Here is a 20,237-nt window from a genome sequence, read left to right as displayed (position 1 = left end):
TGGGGAGGAAGGGCTGGGCCACTGCTGCCCAGTTCTTTATTCTGGCTACCCAGGGAAGTAGGGCGCTCTGTGGGGAGGGTAAGTAAGCTCACGGGGAGCCATCATGGAGTCAAGACAGTGCTGCTCCACTGGGATTGGGGGTCGTTGAGAATAGAGAACAAATTTTCTCCTGAAGGGTAAAATAGGAAAGAAAGAAAGAAAAAGAAAGCCAGACATGAGTAATTATATTTTATGAACTAATTTTTGCTTAAAAATGGTAAAAAGACATGTGTGTATGTTTGTGCAAACACAGACAAGCATGAGGGAGTCTCCCCTGAAGTTGTCCAAAGGGTGAGGCTGGAAAAGGGAGGAAGACAAAGGGTGTTGAAGAGGGCAGCAGTGGAGTGAGGGCTTCTTGCCCACTGGGAGTCATGGGTCCTATGCAGAAGCTCAGGTCACCTTCAGGGTCCCCTGTGGAAAGTGAGGTAAGTCATGGATTTGGGGCAGTTGGAGCTGGACTGTGCAGACTGGGGGTGGGACCCTGAAGAAGTTGGAGGACGTTCACAGAGGAGATGGATGCTTGCTCGGAGGCAGGGAGTGCAGAGCAGGGGTTCTCAGCGTGGTCCCCAGGGCATCCGTGTCTACATCACCTGCTCCACTTCACCTGCTGAGTCAGGAGCCTGGGGGACGTTTTCACAGCCCTCCAGGGGACCCTATGCTTATCAGGAACCACTGAGACAGAAATGCAGGCTGGGGTCCAATTCATCTGGGGTAAACACTGGTTTTGGTTCTACAACTCTGTAGTCTGGGAGCCTCAAGTTCTCCCTGGGGAGACAGAAATAAGTGCCCCATCTTACACAATGATTATTACTAGGTACATGCCAAGCACCAGTCTCGTGTGTGTGTGTGTGTGTGTGTGTGTGTGTGTGTGTGTGTGTGTGTGGCACTGGGGATTGAACCCAGGTTCTTTGCACTGAGCTATCCCTCTAGCCATTTTTTTAAAATTAAAATTATCATTTTGAGACAGAGTCTCATTGAGTTGTTAAATTGTCCAGGTTGGGCTTGAGCTAGCTTTCTTTCTGCTTTCGCCTTCCAGGGTGCTGAGATTATAGGCATGAGCCATCCCATCAGGCTCCCAAGCACCGTTCTTTATCCTGGGGCCCAAGTTGAAAGGTCCTGACCTCTGCCCTGAACAAGTAACAGTCAGCGGGCTCTGAAGCAGACACGCCAGTGCTTTATGGCGTTACCTCATTTAGCAGGAATAATCATCATCACCATTTTCAGATGAGCTCCAGTGACTATCCAAAAATGTCCATGGTTCCCAATGTGACAGCGGAGAGCCAGACAGGTTGTGGAACTCCAGAGCCTGCAGAGAAAAACCTCAGCATTGATGAGCAAATGGGAAGTTAGCACAGGGTGGAGGTGCCCTTCCTGGAGCACAGCGCCGGGAGCTGTGAGAGGAGCTCCAGGTGCAGGGGTGTGGTGGGGCGAGCAGGTATAAGCATCCATCCTTGGCTGCTTATGCAGAGAGGTCAACTGTTCCACAGTTTCATCCTTCCCATTTCCAAGGGTCAACATTTTCAAATCTTTAAAGCTTTTGGCTCAAGGTCATTGCCAGAATTCTGGACTAAGGAACAGGAAAATAAAAACATTCAGAAAAGAGCTGAGGTTTGGAGAACATCAGTAAATGAAAATGCCACGTTCCGGGGCTGAGGATACAAAAGCAACCTCAGGCTAAAGCTTGGCCACCACATTGAACTGTTGGCTGTGTTTAACTTTGGTTGATCCATTTGTCCTCTCCCTACCTCCTTTGCCCTTTCCTGGGTTCATTAATGGCTACTCTGTATCCCCGGAGGCAGCCAATTGCTGCGGACCTGTCAGCTGCTCTTGGCCTCTGACTTCCTGCTGGGGACAGTGAACAGAGATTGGAAGGCAGGAAGACAGAGGGACAGGGGCCTTTGTGTCCCGCACTTCCTTCTGCCTTGCTCCAGTGGATAGGTCTCTTGGTGGCATTTTCTCTGTGGCTACAGCTCTGTGAATTGCCATCTTCCATGGCTTCAGCTGTCACCTGCCCTTCCTTGTATCTCTTAAGCTCTTGTCCCTTAGTGATAACAGCTTTCTTGTCCCCACCCCCTAGGGCTCCTGTTCACCCCATCACATCTCACAGTCAGTGTGATACACACTGCCTGGTAACCCCTGTAAACATCCAGTCTGTTCTGGAGTGCGGCCCTGCCTCATGCAGACACCGAAGTACAGAATTGACAACAGCAGCAGCGTCCAGCCTGTCTCCTCACATGTATGGCCTGGTCTAAGCGCTCCCTGCTCCCTGTGCAGTAGGTGCTACCTGGCAGTATTATTATCCTTGGATGAACGCTGATTACCCTGGGCCATGGACTTCAGGCCGGTTCCAGATGAAGGAAACAGAAAGGTAATGCTGACGGAAGTGCCTCCATAATGAAATCTGACTTTCATTATCCTGCTGTGGACACTGACGCTGCATAGGCCTGGAGCCTTTTTTTAGTGACAGCTTCTCGTTGGAGTTTATTTTTGCCTCCCCAAGCTCTCTGAGTGCTGGAACCATTTCCTATGCTGTGAGTCCCTCCCAGGACCCAGCGCAGGACTGAGGAGCCGGCAGCCAAAGCTCCATGAGCTCCCGTGGACTGATTGATTGGCTGATATTTGTGGCTGAATGAGTAGATGTTTTCAGAGCAGCTGCCGCCAGGGGAAAATTCCAAGTGCAAAATATTATTATTAATTATCACGATTGCTCTTTCGGCTGCAGGCACTATGTCTGCTTAGAAGGAAGAGATAAGCATCCCTGCCAAAGCAAAAAAGACTGATTTATGCTGACGGATTTTTGTCCTCTGAGAAGAGACTGCCGAGTGTTAATGTTTCCTTTTTAATGACTTCTGGGTTGAAATTAAAAAAAAAAAAAATCTTAGATTTGGGACCTGGGTTGGCAAGGTGTGTGACCTTGAGTGAATTACTTAACCTCTCTGTTCCTCAGAGCCTTGACTGCTTAAAAGAGAAGTTAGAACTAGGTAACATCTAAGATTTGTCTTAGCACTTCCTGGAAGATGCTGGGTCCTGCAATACTGAGACCCATGCTGAGTGGCTAGTTGGTCACCACCCTCTCTTCCACCAACGAAACATTCTCAAATTCCAGTGCCCTCCTGCCTCCTGTGCTTTCCAGGGTGTGAGAGTGGAATTTGCCCTACTTCTATTGCTATGAGTGAGGGGACAGCCATGGTCATGGTGGGGAGAAGGGACAGGGACCAGGGGGGTGACACAGAGTCCCTTCCTTCTCTTCCTCCAAACTTTATCTCTTCCTCTTCTTTCTCCTTTGTCTTCAAGATCACAAAAAGAGCAAGAAGAAGAGTAGATCTGGGACCGCAACTGCTCACTAACAGGGCCTTGCCCTGGAGCCCAGCCGCTACTCACAGCACTTTATGGAAATAACCCCTGTAGTCCTCGTGGTGCCTTGGGGAGGGATGTACTATTCCCACTCTTCCTCTACTGGGGAGAGAAAGGAGGCACAGAGTTGTCGTGTCACTTCTCTGAGGCCACACAGTAGCATCCAGCCTCACAGAGGAAGGTCAGAGGGAAGGTCCTCCAGTGCCCAGCTCCTCTATCCGGAAATTGCCCAGGGGATATTAAACAAGCTGGTGCCCAGGTCCCACTCCGAAGTTCTGATTTAGTTAGTTTGAGGTGCAGCAGCCCAGAGGAGGCCACTGTGTAGCAAAGTTTTTAAAGCACCAATTTAGTCCAGTTCTCTATTTTGCAGAGGAGGTAACTGAGGGTCAAAGATGGCACGTAGATTGGCAAGCTTCTCTGTATGGGCGTGGGACCACTCATGTAGGAGCCTCCCTGTAGGAGTCCTGGGGAGAGGGACCCTGAGTGTGAGGAGCTGTCCTGCTCTGTGTGGCCCCCTTCCAGCTCCAGCTCCCCAGGACGCCACAGGGGGTGATCCCCTTTGTCCCTTGGCCTCAGTAAAGCCTTGTGGCTCACACCAAGGGGAAGGGGCCAAACAGAGGAGATGGAGATCTTGCTGGGGTCAGCCCTGGGGACTTAATTATCCCTCACCTTTGCCTGAAGACTTCCTTCATCCTCCCCAGCATGTGACTTCCTGAGCGAATCTACACAGGTTTGATCCGGAGGAGATCAGCCGGTCTGACCCATCCTGAATTCAGGTAGGAGCTGCCTGGGGCTTAGTCTACAACAAAAACTAGAAGAGCCACAGCCTAAGAAGTGCTTTCTATGGGCCAGGTACTGTGAGTATTATTCCATGCCAGCTTCACAAATACAAAAAGAAAATATTAGGAATCCTACATTTCAATTGTGGAAATGGAGGTCTAGGGAAGTTTAACGATTTGCCCAGAGGACATGAACTAGTAAGTGAAGCACTAGAGCTCTGAATCCAGGTCATCTGCCAAAGTCAGTCTAAGTGCACCTCCTTCAGGAAGCCTTCCCTGCACACCGGGGCTGGCCAGAACAGCTTGGGGTTATGCACCAGCATCTCTCTGCGCAATTTACCTCCCTGCATAACTAAGTACTCAGCAGGATTCTTATTTGATGAAGTTTCTCATGCTAGACTGCATCTTCCTTGAGGGGGGCTGCTTTTGTTCACATGTAGTACCCTGTATCTCCAATTCTCAGCACAGCACCTTCCACATGGTGAGCCAGCTACTCTGTGTTGTTGAAAAGAAGAAAAGACAAATGGTCCAACTGATCCCAAAAGCAAAGCCTGTACCCACAGCTTAACAGATTTCCCCAACATTTCTAAGAACTATTTAGGAATAATTTCCAAAGTTAGCCCTTCTAAGAAAAGAGGGTACCTCCAGAAGGAAGAAGTCCAAAAGTTCTTGTGATATTAAGAATAATGCAAATACCCAGACATTTTTTAACTCAAGAAGAAAAATCCTAAGGGCTCCGTCCAATTTGTGCATCCTTTATGCACCGTTACTGACCCACTCGAGGCCAAGTGGGTTAAGCTGAGTAGGCAGAGATCGGGCCTTTCCCTAATCACTGGTATGTTCCGGGTTATAGCATTTAAGATAGCATTTAGCTGCATACGCTACAAGCCCAAACAGTGGATGAAGCAAGCTGGAGATGGTTTTCTACAACTAAAAACCAGTCCCCAGAAGCGAAGTTCAAGGCTGTTGCAGCTGTGCAAAGATGTCCTGGAGGACCCAAGATGTGGTGAGGATGGGTGGGAATGGAGGGCCAAAGGTAAAGAACCCCTAAGCCTTGGTCAGGAAAATAATGGCTTCACTAGATTTCCACCCTGTAGAATTCAGCATGTATCTCATTGGTGCAAACTGGGTTGCATGGCATCTGAGCTCCAAGGGAGTCTGGGGAAATGAACATTTTTAATTAAGCATGTTGCTCAATAGGGATTCAGTTAAAATGGAGAATGGGAAGGATGGATATTGGGTAGGCTGCTGGCAATATCTGCCCTACAGATTCTGTGCTAGGTGTACAGAACATAAAGATGAGTAACATATGGTCTCTCTCCACCAGGTATATCACCTAGTAGAGGAGCCAGACTTGAAAACAACTTTTGGCAGTATGACATACGTGTTCTTAGAAGAGTGACAGGAGTACAGAACAGTAAGCAAGAAAAGAGTAAGTAGGTTACATGGGTATGATGGTTAATCTTGATTCTCAACTTGATTGGTTTGAGAGATGCCTAGATCAGTAAGGCACACTTTTGGGTGTGTCTGGGTGTGTCTGGGTGTGTCCTGGGGGCATGGCCTTAGAGATACAGATATCTGGTCCTTCTACTCCTTCCATGGCACTCTTAGTCTGCTTCCTAGGTGCCATAAGTTGTGCAGCTTTCCTGTGCCACATCCTTCTGCCATGCTGTTTCTGCCTTGGAGCCAGCTTACCATGGACTGAAACTTCTGAAACCATGAACCAAAATGGACTTCTCCTTTAAATTACAGGTGTCAGCTATTTTGTTCCAGCAACTAAAAGGTGACTAATACACCAAGGAAGGTACAATAGGTATCACAAAGAAGATGGCATTTGACATCAATAGGATAAGAGTTTTCACATAAACAGAACAAGGTCCTACCCATTTACAGACTGCTTCCAGACGCCCTGTTAGCTCCAACTCTTAGTATTGTTTTACTCTGAAAGCTTCCAACCTATAACTAGCTCCATTTCCCAAGGTTTGGGATGGGTGTTGAAGAAGAGTAGGAGTTCTCCAGACAAACAGTGAGAACTGTTTCAAAATCAAGTTCCAGTGTATCTAGCAGCGTCAGTTCTTGGGATTCTACACTCTGTAGAGTAATTTAGAGCTCCTGGACAACTTGCCATTCCCACATATTCCATACCCCGTTATAGCTCTGTGCCCTTCAAGAAGCTGTTTTTCTGCCTGTAAAGCTCCTTCCTTTTCATTCTCTAGGATGTAGTTCTTCTGTGGCACTGACTCATCCTTGGCCAGCTGTTTAGAGGGCATAAAAGGACTTCATCAGAGTGTGATTTAGGCAGGAATAGAGAGCTGTCACACAACCAGGTGCAGAACTTGGCCTCGCTGGTCTTAGAAATGAGGAAAAAGGGGAAACTAACCCTTCATGAATCCTGGTAATATGAGAGGACACTAATAGATACACCAGTGTATCCCCACCAGGGCCTGTATGAAAGTAGATATTGTATTGCCCCTGCTGTAGCCCTGGAAACTGGGACTCTGTGAGGTGAAACAATTGGCTGAGCACAGCTGAAGAGCAATCAGTAAGTAACACCCCAGATCTGAGTCTTGCCCTTCCAGTGCTAGAGCCCATGTCCCCTCCACCAAGCCATAGGTCTGCCTTTGTTCTGAGGTTAGCCCTGCATGCACAGGCAGTACCTTTGGCTATTCAAGTAGAAGGGCTCTGTCTCCCTCCAGTTCTTCACCTTCATTTTGAGTGGCAACAAAGGCTATCAATCAAGAAGAGCTAATAAGCAGATGGGATGGGGAATGTTTCATCCCCCAGGTGGCATCAAGAGAGTCTGGAGACATTTTTGGTTGTCACACAGGGCAGGTGGGCTGCTACTGGCATCTATCAGAGAGTGTGGAAACGTAAAAATAAGGTTTCTTGTGGGAACCAGTTGACCTCTGACCCATAGATAAGCAGTTTTGAGATTGCCCGGAAAGGAGGAGACGCCAGGAGGGCCAGAACATTATCTCCTGTCCCTTGGAAGAAAGAACACCTGGTGTTGACACAGAGTACCCTCCCCTCCCCTCGCCCATGAGTGGAAAACCTCCGCATTCCTACACACTCTACATCATAGGGACCCAATAAATGTAAAGAACAAAATGAATTAACCAATGCTATCTGCTTCTGTAATGACGCTTGCTGTCCCCCCCGCTCCTTTGTAGTTTTTCAAGTTAAAAAGCCAGAGTTAACCTGGCTCAGGGCTCTCTGTTCCTGCGAGCTCAGTGAGCCCCATGCATGCTTGGTGAATAAAATCCCCTTGCTTTTTGCATGAGAGAACGTCTCTTGGAGTCTTCCTTCACGCGGCGAGTGTCTCTGACCCTTACAAGAGAGGCCAGGGGGATAATGCACAGCTTTCTGCTAACCCCAGGGCAGCCTCAATGGGCTGACCCAAAATGCAGGAGAGTTGGCGTTGAGAAACCTAAGCTAGAGTTACTCTTCCAGAGTTTTCCTGCACATGGAGAGAGCAGATTCTATCTGGAAGTTTTTATGAGCAGTCCCTTCCACAACTCAGCACTCAGCACCTCACCCCCATTGTCAGTCAGTACACAGGAGTGAGTGCATCTGTGCTCGTTACCTAAGTCCCCCTTCTCTGTCAATCTCCTACATTTTTGTTTCTTTTAATTCTACTCAGTACTTCTGATGCTCTTGAAATTGGGCTCCAGGGTCAGGCTGATTAGGACTATCTATGACTTACCTGAGATATGTAATTTAACTGCTCTAAAATTCATGGTCCTCATCTTTGAAATGGATATAACAACAGCACAAATGTCTTTGAGGTGGTTTGGAGGGTTTAATGGGACCATTCATAGGAATTGGAGTGCATGGGCAGATGGGACCTACTCAATGTATGTCTGACATTGTTGTTACTCTGAGGTTCTTATTTTGCCTGTTAGCTCTCCCCCCCCCCAGTTTTATTTCTTGGAAAAGCATCTGGGATAGTGGGGGAGGGTGAAGATCCTGGAGTGAGATTCCTAGAGTTCCATCCCAGCTCTGCTGATGTGCAGGGTGTGTGACCTTGGACAAGGGACTTCACTGGGTCTGTTTGCTCATCTGCTGGGAGGGATAATAACATGATTTCATATGCTTATAATGCTTAATGTAATTGTAGGACACTTAGTAGGTAAATGTGAGCCACCTACTCCTTTTGCTATTTCTGAATCTTCCTGGGTATCGGCAAATGAGCTTTTACGAAGATTCTCACACAGAATTTGCTTGAGACTGATTAGGCAAGATGATCTGTCAGCTCCAGGTGATACGGAGTCTGAGACTGTGCTGCTCTTCTGCAACATGCGTGGGAAACCTCAATAAAGAGACTCCTTTGGGGGTCTGAGTGGGATTCAGTATTGAGAGCACTGTGACACTCCTGGCCTGCAGGAGGTAAAGACAAAAGCAGATTTGCTTCATTTCTCTGTAAGAGTTAGCAAGTAAGACAGGGGCGCTTTGAGGACAACATAGGAAGAAGAATAGTGTGTTGGAATCTTCCACATGGCCCTCCAGACCCCTGTCCAGCCTGCTTCAGCCTGCTCCTGCCACAGAAGTCTGGACCATGTGGACCGCATCACTGGGTTCCACCATTTGTGAGCCTTGGCTGGTGAGAGAGAGGAGAGTGAGGTGGGGGAGTTTATTTCCCTGTAGCTTCACTGTGAGGTGGCTGATCTCCCAAAATCATAGCTTATATCCAGGCAAGTCTCTCTCTTCAGCATCCTGCCAATTCTTCCTTCTCTTTTTTCTGGAAGCCCAGGGAGTAACAATTCTCCCTTGGGCCCAGCCCCAGGATACTGCAATTTCCTTTGTTGCCCATGCCCTGCCTCCATCTTAACAAGTAATCCTTTTATTAAATGAGCCTCAGATTATCCAAGATAAGGATGCCAGCTATTTTTTGTCTTGGGGCATGAAAAACAATACCCTGGAAGTAAAGCCTTAGTAGAAAAGCCTCGCTCTAACTTTGTCCTGGTCTCCTGTCTCCCACTCCTCCTCCTCCCCAAAGGCAAACCAGAGAAACTAGAATTCTCCTTACCACCACCTTGGTGGGTCCTTGAGACAAGAATCTCTTTTCCTTAAAGATTTTAAGATCTCACTCTAACTTTCCTGCTTTTCTGTCTAAGAGTTGGCCATAAAGTTCTCTGACCTGCCTTGTTTGGTTTAGGCCATTCCAGAAGGGGTCCTGCCTTAAACACAGAAAGAAAAAATCCACACAGAGAGGCCAAGATGAATCTGGACCCCTTGTGAGGGGCTCTCAGTCTGTCACTGTTCTCTCATACCCTTCTTGGGCAATCACATTTCTACATGGCTCTCCCTGCTTTGCCAAATCTAAAACAGGTGCATAAAATAGGTGGTTCAGTCTGGTTTTTGGTCTTCATCTGAAAGCTCCTGCATCTTATAAGATCATGATCAATACATCTGTGATATTCTTCTTTGATGCTTTGTTATAGGGGTGCTGAGCATGGCCCTTTATAATGGGCAGGAAAGGCATATCCTTTTTTCCTGCTTCAACACTTGCTAGCACTTTACCTATACTCCATCCAGTATTTTCTTGCAAGTTCCTGGTTCCCTTTGTGGTGGTGTGTATTAAGGGTGGTGTTCCCTTTGTGTGGTGGTGGTGTGTATTAGTTTGCTAGGGCTGCGGTCACAAAGTACCATCAACTGTGGCTTAAACAACAGAAATCAATTTTTTTGCAGCTGGGGAGGCCATAAATCTAAGATTAAGGTGTTGGTAGCATTGGTTCCCTACCAACCTTATTGTGTCTTCATAATAGACTTGTGTCTTCATTTCTTCTTCTATTTCTACTTGTCTATGTTCAAATCTCCTTTTCTATTAAGGATTCTGGTTATAGTAAGTTAGGGCCCACCCCAAAGACCTCATTTTAATTTAATGACCTCTTCAAAGACCCTAGGTCTAAACACGATTACATCCTGAGGCGCCAGAGGTCAGGACTTCAACATATGAAACAGGCAGGGGATGGGCACAATTCAACCCCCAAGATGGTGGGTGAGAAATGGGAAAGTGACCACTGGGCAGGAATGAGTCGTAAAAGGCCCTGGGTGGGTACAGCAGCATTCACAAAGGGGAGGTCCCTGCTTTTGAGGAGCTCAAGTTCTAGTGGATGGGGAGCCAGAGCGAGAGACATATAGACCACAAATCAACAAGAAGAACCATTCCAACATGACAGATACTGGAGAGACACAGCGACCAGGCTGAGTGGACCTCACTGTGGCTGAGATGGCCTTTGAGGATGAAGCTGGGAAGCTGAGACCCAGATGACACAGAGCAGTCACCACTTGAATACCTGGGCATTCTTGGCAGAGGAAGAGTGTACCAACAATAAGCAATGAAGTGTTTTTGTCCAGGGACCAACCTTTCCTGGAGAGCAAAAAGGGACTTGGAGGGCACTGGAGAGACCTTCTGAAATCCAGATTAAATCAGCTCCGTATGTGAACTCTGCCTTTTTTGCCTCCCTTTGGGGCCTGCCCACCAGGTGGGCACCCAGAGGAACACGGGGGCAGAGGCTCAGGAGCAAAGCTGACGATCTGCCCCCTGCTCCAGTGATCTGGGGGTGCAGGATGCGACATGTGCTTTGGTGTCAGAGATGACTGCCAGTCCCTGTAAACCAATAGTGATTTCCCCTGAGGTCCACTGTGCAGCGAAGATTACCATGCTTGAACCTGGCTCATATTAAAGTATTAATCTACATTTAAAATGTTGCCATTGTGTCCACGGGGATCTCTGCTCCATATGTTCGCAGGAGCTCTGAGATCTGCAGTGTTTGATTTTGAGTGTTTGGAAATGAAGGCTAAAGGTGACTCAGAACAAAGCGAGTAAGTAGCCATGCAAAGTGAAGCTGCCCTCAGTAAATATTGACTTCCAGAAGGTGCTCTTCCCACACAGTATTAGAGGCTGTCAGGTTCAACAGACCCCAGAGACCATCTCCCCCAGCTGCTTCAGTTCTCTCCATTTAAACTCTTCCCTTCCCTCCTTCCTTCCTCTCTCCCTTCTTCCATTTTTGCCAATAACGTACTGCATTGACTACCTGCCTGGGTTTCCTATTACTGCTATAACAAATTACCACAAACTCAATAGCTTAAGTCTACACTAATTTATTATCTGACAGTTCTGGAAGTCAGAATCCAAAATGAGTCTCCCTAAGACCAACATGGAGATGTGGGCAGGGCTGCACTCCTCCCCAGGCTCCAGGTGAGAATCCAATTCTTTGGCTTTTCCTACTGCTACAGGCTGCCCACATTCCATGTCCCTGGCTCCTTCTCGACAGCCACTGTGGCCAGTCAAGTCTTTTTTATGGACTGCCATTATGATGTATGTACTTCTGCCTCCTTCTTTCATTCAGGTAGTCCACAATAATTATCACACCTCCCAGTCCTTAACTTAATCACATCCAGCAAAGTCAAAGATAAGGTGATGGGTAAACTTGATGGTCAACTTAATTGGCTTGAGAAACTCTTTGACAAGCACAGCACACTTCTAGGTATGCCTGAGTGGGTCACAGGGGTGACCCTGGAGACTATATTTGGTGCCTTGTTCCTTCCTATCTGGAGCTTTCTCCTTGTGTTTTGAAGTGAGAAGCTTTGTTTCACTATGCACTTTTGCCATGACATTCCTGACTTGAAGCCAACTTACCATGAACTGACTCCTCTGAAACCATGAACCTAACTTTAAACTATGAGTGTCAGGTATTTTGTCCCAGCAACAGGAAGTCTGGCCTATGAATATAGACAACATATTCACAGGTTCTGGGATTAGTATGTGAATATCTTTTGGGGCCATTATTGTTCCTATCCCACCCATCCCACCCATCGCTTGGAATTTAATTTCTCTAATCTATATTCTTTTCCAATACTTATATTGCTTATACACAGAGATCAACACTCTAGTTAGTGCTTAGTTGGAAAGTTACTGATTTAATGTCTGTCTCATTTCTAGATGGAAAGCTCTCTAATGGAGGAAAGGCTAGATATTTTGATCATTCTACCATTTTCTCAGAACTTCTTAGCAGCCAGGGTGTGTTGGATTGATAATGGGTGGTCAATTTATAACACCCAACAGAACTGAGTAAGCGTGGTGCTGGGTGTGGGAGGCTCACCTGAGGGTTGTTGCCGGAAGCATAAGAGGCAGAACAAGAGAAGAAGAAGTAAGGCTGTTGGGAGCTGAAGAAACCTGTTGAAAGCTGGTAGAAGCTGTAAGGAGCTGTTGGTTCTTTTGGAGGAGCTTGTCATGCTGGCTTTCCTGATGAACTTGGCTGTTTTCACCCTCCAAGGAGCTCGGGACCTTGTTGGCACTGAGAATAGCTTTGGTTCACTTTGAGTGAGCTCTGGTCCTCATTTTGAGCATTGTTTCCTGGCTCCAGTGTAGATCCCTCAGCCTGCTAGTACAGATCCTTCATCCCACTGCCACAGACTTTCTAGATTCCACCACAGACCTTTGGGCCTTCCCAGTGCAGATCCGTAAAACAGGCCTGAATGAGACATTGTCGTGGGCTCTGGGCCTCCAGTTAGATTTGTGGGAGGTATTGTTATGGGCTCTAGGTCTTCAGCTGGACTCACGCAAGACATTATTGAGGGATCTAGGCCCTCAGCTGGATTCTTGGTCTACAGTGTGTGGATAGATTTCCTGTACTCTCTTGTGTATGACTCTTTGGGTGACTATTATAAATAATCTTATAAAATATGTGTCCTGTATTATATTGTTTCTCCTTGCAAAATAACCCCCAAACCACAACATAGGAGAACAAATGAAGAGTGTGGATAAGAGAGGAAGAAGAGAAAACAATAGCTAACATTTAATGATCACAAAGCATTCTAGCAGTGTTCTAAGTACCTTTAACCTATGTAATCCACACACTGTGAAGGACAGGCTGCCATGCAGAAGGCATAGTGGGCATTTGAAATCCACAGTCTTAGCTAGTATGTCATGGAAACACACTTAAACATAATTTGTGTGCTGTAACAGAAGTCTCAGAAACAGAAATGAAGAAGAAGGAGAGAGAGAGAGAAGGAGGGAGAGAGAGAGAGAGAGAGGAAAGTTTCACAGAACTATAAGGAAAGACTTTCCAGAGGATGTAATGACAGAACAGGGACATGCATGATCCTATTTATGGAAGTAGGGGGGTGTGCCAGGGTTGGGTGGGTAGAGGAGTGAATTTGGGTGTTTTACACAGAGGGCACTGTTAGCCAAGACCCAGGTAGGAAATGGCTTGTTGTTTTCTAAAACTGAAGGGAATCCAGTACTGTCAGAGCTTAGGTGGTAAAGGCAAGGCACAGATACGAGAAGGGGCTGAGAAGGGATGTGGGAGTGCCATTTCTAACGATGCTGAGAATAGTGTAAGCTGTACCTGGGCTTTGGACATGGTCCCAAGGAGAATGTGAAGCTGTTGGAGGGCTTTTGATGCTCAAAATCATTTTGTTCACCATGTAAAGGCAGGATTGCAGGGTTGGGGTACTGAAGGCGATGTGACCAGTGGAGAATGTGAGTGGGAATCCCATGCTAAAGGCCAGGGAGTTTGTGGTTCCAGTCCAGGGCACTCTAACTTGGGCACTCGAACCCCTCAAAGGCCTCCTGTGCACCCTCAAAGGTACAGCTGTTGGAGTAGCACCTGGTATTTGGAATGAAGAAATGTGAACTCTAGTCTGCTTCAAAGTCAGAGGAAGGAGTGAGCCAGAGAGAAATGCATTTAATTCTAACTCACAGCCACTTCCTTCAGGAAGCTTGCATTGTTCCACTCACTCATAGTTATTCCTCCCTCCTGTGAACACCACCCACTCATATTTCCACCACTCACATTCATACAATCAACATATACAGTGGTACCTTGGTTCTTGTTGTTAATTGATTCCATCAAAGGCTGAGTACACAAACATGTATCACACACATTTTTTTTGACTGGGAAGTATAGTGAGTCACGAGGCAATAGACAAGTTCTAGCTTGCAAGTTAAGTATCATACAAAAGACAAGTGTCAGGACAGAATTTTCAAGTCACAATATGTCATGTGGCCAGGTGTGGCGGTACATGCCTGTCCCAACACTTGGGAAGCTGAGGCAGGAGGATTGCTGTGAGTTTGGGGCCATCCTGAACTACATAGCAAGACCTTGTCTCAAAAAACCAAAAAAACATGGGTCAAGTACCAAATTCAATGAGTTTCAAAGCAGTCAAGTACCAAGCAAGATATGACTATTTTGTTGAGTATGTATATACACAAAGAAATTTTTTAGACAGCTCAGTAGAAGTGAAAAACCCTGACTTTTACCCTGTGGAGTTTATTATCTAGTGGGAAAATAACATAGGAAACACACACATGCACGCACGCACACACACACACACACACACACACACAGAGTGTAACATGGTTTTAAGTGTGGCAAGCCTCATAATGAAGTTTAGGGTGCTCTGAGATGGTGCGATGGGAAACCTGATTGTTTCCCATCTGGCTCTAGTCCTTTTCCTTTTCTTGTACAAACTGGTTATGTGGCTTTGAAGTTTCTCCCATGACAGCAAAGTATATTTTCACAGCCCCTTGACCTCAGACTTTGCCATGTGACTGGCTTGGGCCAGTATGAAGAAGTATGGGTGACAGTGACCCAGTTCCAAGCATAGGCCTTCAAAGGTCTTAGTGTGTTCTCATTTGTCCTTTTGTGCCTCTGACTACACCTTGAGAACCTGTCTTGCCAGCCAGCTGGCCCCATGAGGAAGAAGAGAGATGTGTAGGGCAGCGCCATCCTTGTTAAGATCCCCAACAAAGAAGGGGTAGGGGCCAAGTCTGGTTGACCTCTCAGGCCTGAGGTGAATGAAAGAGCCTGGCTGAGGTCAGCGTTGCTTCCCAGCCAGTCCCAACCTGGGCCAGCTGACTTGTAGCTACTTGTACATTAGGAGTTCCATAAATGCTTATGGTGACAGCTGCTGACATTTTGTGGCCATTTATGTGCAGCAATATTGTCTGTCATTAACCAGTACACTGATTTAGTCTGAACATCCTATGGCAGGATTCCCTAAAGAAATAGCATCTCTGTGAAAGCTAAGCCAAGCTGAATAAGGAAGAGATGGGAGAATTCCAAGCTAAGAGAGCAGAGAGAGCAAAGTTTCTGAGGTGGGAAAAATGTAAATATTTGAGAAACTGAAAGAAATCAGTCATTTCTGGGGTTGACCATGTGGAGATCTATGGGTGACCAAGCATGGTGGAAGAACACTGTCAAGGAAACAGAGACCCATACTTTGCTGCTCTTACATGGCAGAAAGCAAAATGAATATGCTGTAGCTTTGTGCATTTTTGATGTTCCTAGTCCCGTAGTAATCCATCTGGGAAAAGGACAACAACTTATTTGTCGTATCTCCTCTCATCCTAGCAGAGCAACACCCTGTACCACCGCCCAACATCTCCCATGAATGAAGGGGTTCCGCTCATGAAAGAGGTGCTGAAGAACAGCTCCTGAGCGGTAACTACAATTTTTCTTGGCTATTAACAACACTATTGTTTGAAACAGGAGGCCCCTTTGTTTTATCCCATCACTATTTCCATGTTGAGATATATATTTTTTTGGTACCAGGGATCAAACTCAGGACCTTGCACTTACCAGGGAGGCACTGTGCTGCTGAGCTATATCCCCAGCCCATGTTGAAATTTTTGTTTCCTCATGGTATTTACTCACTATTTGAGGTTATATTTACACAACTATTTTTAGTATCATCTCTTCCACTAGACAAGGACTGTATTTTACTCATGACTGTATCTTTAGTGCCTTTGATTGTACCTGACACAGAGGTAGATGCATAAAAAATGTTTGTTGAATGAATACACAATCAGCTGGTAAAACAATTCATGCTTATGAGCTAAAAACATACAAATGAAAAGTTAGAAAGTGTATTAATTATCTGTTGGTTCAGTACAAAAGTAGGACAAAGGTTTCTTACATGGGATGGAGAGAATCCAAGGACAGAGCAAAAGGAATGGTGAAACACTTATGACCCTTATTATGATAGGTGAGATCATTTTATGTAATGAAAACGTAGGACTTGGGCATTCTAGCACCTCAATATTATAGCCTTATACTTATAAAATGATTGCTATTTTATAATACTCCTTCCTATACTAACCTACATGGTACTTATTCCATCTCTAAGATATATATGTATATAATATTGTGTGTGAATTATTATTTCCTTTTACAGATAAGAGGGTTAGTTTGGTATAGCATAATTTGCTGAAATTGGTTTAGGCATTTTGTTTTCTACTTTATCCATATTTCTGTACAACATGGCTGCATTATAAGAGTCCTTGAAGAGAAGGCAGGTGAGGGTAGACATAATTTGAGGATTTGTATGCCAGATGGGTTTGTCTTAACTTCTGTGTGTGCACAAGGAGTCCTATAGGACTGAGCGTCTGCCTGCATCTGTAGTCTCTTTCCTGATCTTTTCCCTGGCTCCTGAACTAAAGCTACTTTGTCTTTCCTGATCAAATTCCTTCTTGATACTGGGATTACAGGTGTAGGCTACCACACCTGGTCTCCTTAGGTTTTTAAAAAGCATAATATCCTGTAGTTAAGGGGCTATAATACTTTGTTAGTTACCTATTGCTATGTAACAAAACACAGCTGAACTAGACTGTTTTTAAAAGCCAACTATTTTATTTGCTCATAGTTCTGTAAGGACTGCAGTGGGATATGTTTAGCTGGATGATTCTGCTGGTCTCACCTGAATTAACTCATGAAGTTGCTGTCACCTGGTGACTGGACTGAGTCTGGGTGAGGCAAGAGCTGCTTGTGCTGAGTGTTGCTTAGACCTCTCCTTGGTTCTCTCATCTGCAAAGATGATGGCAGTCTCAGGGCAGCAAGCAGGGTGACCATCCATACTAGTTTACTTGGGACCATCCCATTTTTAGGCAAATCAGGATGGTGGTCATTCTAGCTGCAAGAAAGAGAGTGGAAATCACAAGGCCTCTGAGATCTAAGCTTAGAAGTTCTACAATGAGAGTTCTGTTGCTTTTTCTCTATGACACATTCACAAGGCCGTCCCAGATTCTCTAACCCCTTGGTTAGAGAAATAGACCCCAACTCTCAACTGAAAATGCCCCAAGTGCATACATTGCAAGGAAAGTAAGACCACAGTCTTAGAAATGAAAGTAACACTTTTTTGGTAATTGAAAAAATATGAAAAGTAAGGAAACACTGGGAGAGTCCTCACTAGCCAAATGTTGAGTGACCCCTGTACCTCCATTTCTTAATATGAAGATCATAGACTTTATTTTATATACATGCATAACCAAAGACACCTCTCTCTCTGAAAAACACCTTGTGGTAAACAGATTAGGCGAGATGTGGAATACTCCGATAAAGGAGAGGCTTCTTGAGGAGGACAAACCTTGTACTGAAATGTTAACAGTCTAAAGAATTCTATTTCAAGAGTAAAACTGATAACATGTTTGTCCAGTAAAATATCTGGGATAATACAACTTTACACTAGCATCATGTTTCCACTACATACCAAGCACTGTTCTAATAGAAGCGACTTACACCTAAGAGTACATTTAAACCTCACATCAACAGACAGGAAACTAAGGCTCCTAACTTTCATTTTTCTGGGGGTTTCATTGCTTTTTATAATTAGCAGTTTGGAATAGTAACCTAAGGGTCTATTTATTAAGGAGGCTGGCAAGAAAGGCCAACTCCGGGCACCTTTGAGAAGCCCGGAACCAAAGTTCATAGCTCGGGTTCCCACTCAGGCCAGAGTAGCAGCTACTCTTGCGCAGGCGCAGTGGGGTAGTCAGCGCCAGCCTCTGGGTCCGCGCCAACCTAGAGTAGATCTCTGGTCCTGCATTTCCAGGGTCAGGCCGACCTCTCCTCACCCCTGACCGTGGCTGTCAAGGTGGGCGAGGGGAGGAGGCGGCCGAGAGGGTCCGCGGCGCGCGGAGGGAGCGGTGGGGCGGGAGGATGGGACCAAGAGCAGGGTTGGAAGATGTGAACCCGGAAAGGCCCCAGGTGCCGATGGCTGTGTACAACTAAGATGCCGAAGAGTGCCCCAGACCGAGAGGAAAATCATCTCAGCTCGCGCACACACTTTATAGATGGGCACACTGGGCTCCATACCCTCCGGGAGCCCTGAGGCGAGCTGTGAGCCGCAGTTTCCCATCACTGCAGGGAGATGCTCACAAGTGCTGCCTGGCTTTTGTTCAGTGATATTAGCTGCACTCTTAGACGCTGTGCTAAGTGCTTCTTATTCACAAGGTTATTGTGGGGAAATCAAGTGAGAGATGCCTTTGGCAAGCTTTTAAGGATGTTATAAATGCGAAGTGTTATGAAAGTTTGAGCTTTATGTAATTGTAGTTGATTTTTATCAAGAAAAAGAGGTCAAGCTTTGCAGTTTCCTGGCCTCGGGACATCCCACTGTCCCTACCTAGATCCATTCCTTGCAAATGGATCTAGGTAGTCATTGGTTCGATGCAAATAGGAAACTGTGATATTGCCCTTGCTATGCTTTGCAGCGTTAAGACCCCTTCAAAAGGGACTGATGTTTGTTGGTAATATGTAGCTGCTGTAAGTATAGTTCTCTGACAAGTCTAGAATGTATTTAAATTTACCAGTTAATTTGGCAGAGTTGATATTGTTGATGTTGAAAATGGAACATTTGCTTCTCTGCAAATGCTTGCTTCTCTGCTTTCCCCGCTTTATTTGATAAAAATCTAGTAATGGAGGGCGAAGCGTGGCATCCTCTTCCCCTTTTTCATTCACAAGGCCCAATGCTTTGTGGACAAATGTCATAGCATAATGCTATCTTTATTTTCTAATAATGTAATACATTTACAATAATGAACATGGGCAACGTTCTGTGCGAAGCCTTTGGGCCGTGAGAAAATGACTATTTAGGGTCTCTTAAGACTCTCACAATATTGAGTGTTGAGGGGAAAGGATGTAGTGCAGGATCAGATACCAGTAGAGTTAAATTAGGACAAAAGAGGATTTCAAAGACAACTTCCTTTATTTTATCAAAGCCACTAGATATTTTACCCATAATTTGCATCATGTCTTTTAATGGATCGCACATTTAGAGCCAATGTTACATGCTTTCCTAGACCCTTAGTTGTCGTGAAAAAGACCTTAAGTGCTCTACCTGTGTCTTGTCCAGTACCTATCACACAGACAGGTCAGCTGACTTTCAGAACATATTCCCAAAGCTCCTGTGTGAAGCACATAAAAGGAGAATTTCTGTTGGTGTTGAGGCTTTGGAATTCACTGTCCTGTCCCCTAAACATGCATTCCTGATTCAGCGAGGTCCAGCTGGTCCTCTAGAACTTCCTGAGTACCTTTATTATATCGACAGTCTCTATCTTTAAGCTGTAGCATTTACAGTCAGCAGCTCTTACCTTGACATTTAGTCAAAGGCCACACTGCCTTCTCAGTTGAACAGGGGCTGGAGGACTATGGGCAGTAAATGAGGAAGTTCAGTTTTGAGAGATACATACACTTGAGTTTGAATTCTGGACCCACTGCTTATTGGCTATGCAACTGAAAATCATAGACCTCAGTTTCTTCAGCTATCACGTGTGAAACCTATCTTTTGCAGAACTGTTACTCATAGGCATGTAGTAGAGTTAAATAAAATAATATGGGAAGTACCTACATTCTCTTTGTCCTTCCACCCTTTTATTTTCTCTTTCCAGGTTCATGAAGTGTGCCTAGAGGTTCTATTTAATACTTGTTGAATGGAGGAATATTTGTCACCTCCTTTTGAATTATGAATATGGACTTGATGTTCTTTTCACCCAGAGTAGACTAGATAAGTTTCTTTTCTCAAGAAGTTTCAGTCTTTCTGGGAAGCTAGGGATTTCCACCTCTTATCTGTGTTTCCTTTATCCCAAAAAGTAAACCTCTTAAAATTGGAGTTCTTGTGGGTATAGCCCTGATCACCTTTTTGCTTCTCACTCTGCTTGGATAAGCTCATCCACCCCTACGGCTTTAAAAACTCTACACAATAGATTCTCAGATTTCTATTAGAGGCTGGACTTTTCTCCTAAACCTCAAACATATCTAACCATCTTTGAATAAATGCACTTATTCT

The sequence above is a fragment of the Chinchilla lanigera genome, unplaced genomic scaffold (assembly GCF_000276665.1).
Source record: "Chinchilla lanigera isolate Chin_1 unplaced genomic scaffold, ChiLan1.0 scaffold00051, whole genome shotgun sequence".
NCBI classification, from domain to species: Eukaryota; Metazoa; Chordata; class Mammalia; order Rodentia; family Chinchillidae; genus Chinchilla; species Chinchilla lanigera.
Note: the sequence above shows the minus strand (reverse complement) of the source record.